The sequence below is a fragment of the Tupaia chinensis genome, unplaced genomic scaffold (genome assembly GCF_000334495.1).
Source record: "Tupaia chinensis unplaced genomic scaffold, TupChi_1.0 Scaffold000566_1, whole genome shotgun sequence".
In the NCBI taxonomy this organism is placed as follows: domain Eukaryota; kingdom Metazoa; phylum Chordata; class Mammalia; order Scandentia; family Tupaiidae; genus Tupaia; species Tupaia belangeri.
The window spans coordinates 1,078,198-1,081,677 of record NW_006160079.1 but is presented as its reverse complement, the minus strand read 5'-3'; the positions used below and the strand labels follow the sequence as shown (position 1 = coordinate 1,081,677).

Genomic DNA, 3,480 nt, shown 5'->3' with positions numbered 1-3,480 from the left:
TTCTTTCTTTCTTTCTTTCTTTCTTCTTTCTTTCTGTCTTTCTTTTCTTTCTGTCTTTCTTTCTTCCTTTCTCGTTCTCTTTCTTTCTTTCTTTCTTTTTCTTTTTCCTTCTTTCTCTTTCTTTTTCTTTCTCTCTCTTTCTTTTTCTCTTTCTTTTTTCTTCTTTCTCTTCTTCCTTTTTCATTTTTTCTTTTTCCTTTTTCTTCTCTTTCTTTTTGCTTTCTTCTTTCTCTCTTCTTTCTTTCTTTCTTTTCTTTCTTCTCTTCTTTCCTTCTTTCTCTTTCTCATCTTTCTTTCTGACAACCAAATCAAGGATATTACCATGTATGTCATTTTTAAAAATATTTTAGGGCTTTTCCCTTAGGGCACATGTGCTTGCCAGAGGGAGAGGTGGAGATGGTGAGAGGGAAAGTGAGAAATCAACCCCAAGGAAATATGGCCACACCATAATCCCTTTTCCTCCATTCTCCTGGGATCTAGGGTATGCACACACATGGACCCAGTGGGATTTTTCAAGGCACCAGGTCCAGGACTCAGTCTGGGATTCGAACCAGAGTCAGCCATGTGGGCATTCAGCAATGTAACTAGTATGCCATCTGCTGGCCCCATCCATGTACATAATTTTCAATAAGGAATCTTACATTCTTGATTTTGTTATATGTTTCTTCCCTTTGCCCCTCCCACCTACTCCTCTTACCCACTTTTCTCTTTATTTTTCTTTTTCCTTCTTTCTTCTTCTTCTTCTATTTTTTTTTTTTCTATATCAGATGGGTACTGTGCTGACATCATTTCAAGGGAGGCATATCTCACACAACAGCATGGACATCCAGTCACCACACTTAAGAACCACAAAAGGATCTATTTTCTTTTTTAAAATTTATTTATTTATTTCTTCAGAAAGAGAGAGACCTCACAGGATCTTCATACCAGAGTACACACCCTGGTCCAGATGACAGGTTCACTGCCATGCACCTGACATGCTCAAGGAGGTCCCAGGATAAAATGTAGGACCTTTTCCATGTGGATCCACTTCTTTTACTGCTATGCCACCATCTGACCCCAACAGTTCCATTTCCTAGGTAAAGAAACTGAGGTTCAGTAACTTGCCAAAGGTTACACAGCTAATGAAGAGCAGAGTCAGGACTTGAGATCAGAGTTATGCCTAGACTCCTCTTTACTTCTCTGTGAAGTGCATTTGGCCAGCAAGGGAAGGACAGAACAAGTTCATTAAAGCATAAAGTTTGAGATCAAAAGCAACAAACCCTTACTTCCTGGGTGACATTTAAGCCCTTTGTTCTTTTCCATATGAACATTTGAATTACAGAAGCAGTTATGGGGCCTTGGAAGGGAAAACAGAAACCAGTTTGCCAGAGGAGTTCCCGTAGCTGCTTAGATACCTTTTGTAGATACCTAGATGCCCTGTCAGCCTGAATGATTGTGGTTAGAGTGTTGGGTTTGGTATGCCACATGAATGGCAAGATGATGTAGGGGAGCTTCTCTCTCTTCCCCTCTCACCACCTGTGGTTTCATTCCATGCTTGGTTATTGAGTAATTTATACATTCCTCCATCCCAGTGACAGGGGTGACAGCAGAGTCAGGACTTGAGATCAGAGTTATGCCTAGACTCCTCTTTACTTCTCTGTGAAGTGCATTTGGCCAGCAAGGGAAGGACAGAACAAGTTCATTAAAGCATAAAGTTTGAGATCAAAAGCAACAAACCCTTACTTCCTGGGTGACATTTAAGCCCTTTGTTCTTTTCCATATGAACATTTGAATTACAGAAGCAGTTATGGGGCCTTGGAAGGGAAAACAGAAACCAGTTTGCCAGAGGAGTTCCCGTAGCTGCTTAGATACCTTTTGTAGATACCTAGATGCCCTGTCAGCCTGAATGATTGTGGTTAGAGTGTTGGGTTTGGTATGCCACATGAATGGCAAGATGATGTAGGGGAGCTTCTCTCTCTTCCCCTCTCACCACCTGTGGTTTCATTCCATGCTTGGTTATTGAGTAATTTATACATTCCTCCATCCCAGTGACAGGGGTGACAGTAACCTCGCATCTCTCAGCCACCGTTTAGTTTGGTCAAGTCTGATTCTGAGGTAGTCACTTACCACTCACTCACTATTAATTCAGTCATTTTACAAATAACCCCTAAGTATAGCTCTGTGCTCTGCCCCTCCCTTACATATGTCGTAAATAATGAAACACAGACCCTGCCCACAGAGAATTCAAACTTTCATTGGACAGCATTAACAAACTCTTATAGATAACTAAACTCTATGCACAATGATGACTGATGTAATTGACCTGTGGAATCACCTAGAAAGGCAATGGCTTATGCTATTCATAGGAGATACGGAAAGGATATGTAAGGCTTTGCCAGGTATAGGAGAAAGGGCAAGTAACTTAACATTTTTGTACCTCAGTTTCCTCATCTGTAAAATGTGATAATGTCCAACACATGCTGGACTCTGCTGCTTGGCAGGCTGAAACTATATGGGAGGCTTGAATTAAATTACCAGCCCAACCTAAAAATCTGGGCAAGTACCTATAGTCCTAACCACTTGGAAGGCTGAGGCAGGATGATCCAGGCACAGTGAAACACTGTCTAAAGCAACAACACACACATACACAAATAATGGTACCTGTAGGGTTTCTGTAAGGTATTTATGAGTTAAAATATCCAATGGGCTTAGGATAGTGCCAAGCACATTGAAAGTGCCAGGCACATTGGAAGTGCCATATAAGTGTGAAATTAAAAAGGAAATGTGGATGATCATTCTTGTGAGAGAGAAGAGCACATGGAACACATTTGCAGGGTTAACCAAGTATATGTGCTCCAGGAATGTTGGCTGAGTTGGCTGGGTGAACTTGGGCAGCATTTTGAATGCCAATCTTAGAAGTGTGGGTCTGCCCGTGTAGGTGATGGGTAGCCATTTCTTAAAGGTTCAGATCTTTGCTCTTGCGTGAAATGCTAGTGGTATACCCATCAACTCAATGTGTGCTAGGCCCAAGAGACTGTTAGTAGCTAGGAAACAGTTGGCAAATGTGAATGGAGGAACTAGTCCTGTGCACAGCCCAGGTCCCAGCTTAGCATCAGTTTGGGTAAAGGTGGGGATGGAGAAAAACACATCTCAGCCCTTGAGGGCCTCCATCCAATTGCTTCTGCCAGGAATCAAACCAATAGTTCTGATGGGAAGTGGTGGAGGTAGGTAGGAAAGAGAAGCTATAATGTGACCTGAGAGGCAATTTTTATAGTGATTACTAACCAAGGCTGACATCCCAGACTGTGTGACCTTGGGCAAATCACTTAACCTTTCTGTGCTACAATTTTCCCATTTGAAAATGGGGTAGTAGATAATAACTCAATCTCCCCATAGAGTTGTTGTGATGATTAAATCATATGTAGAAAGGGTTTATGTAGCATTAGCTATTCTCAATGACTAAGGGCCTTAATGCATAGCAGATGTCTAACACCCGTT

At 41.6% G+C, this 3,480-nt stretch overlaps 1 non-coding gene across 1 annotated transcript; it reads right to left on the bottom strand.

Annotated features, from left to right (window-relative positions):
* Positions 1-761: 761 nt before the first annotated feature.
* Positions 762-858, bottom strand: LOC114009570 (small nucleolar RNA U13). The gene has a single exon (XR_003550967.1). It is a non-coding gene; the product is annotated as a small nucleolar RNA U13 (small nucleolar RNA).
* Between the last annotated feature and the right edge of the window lie 2,622 nt (positions 859-3,480).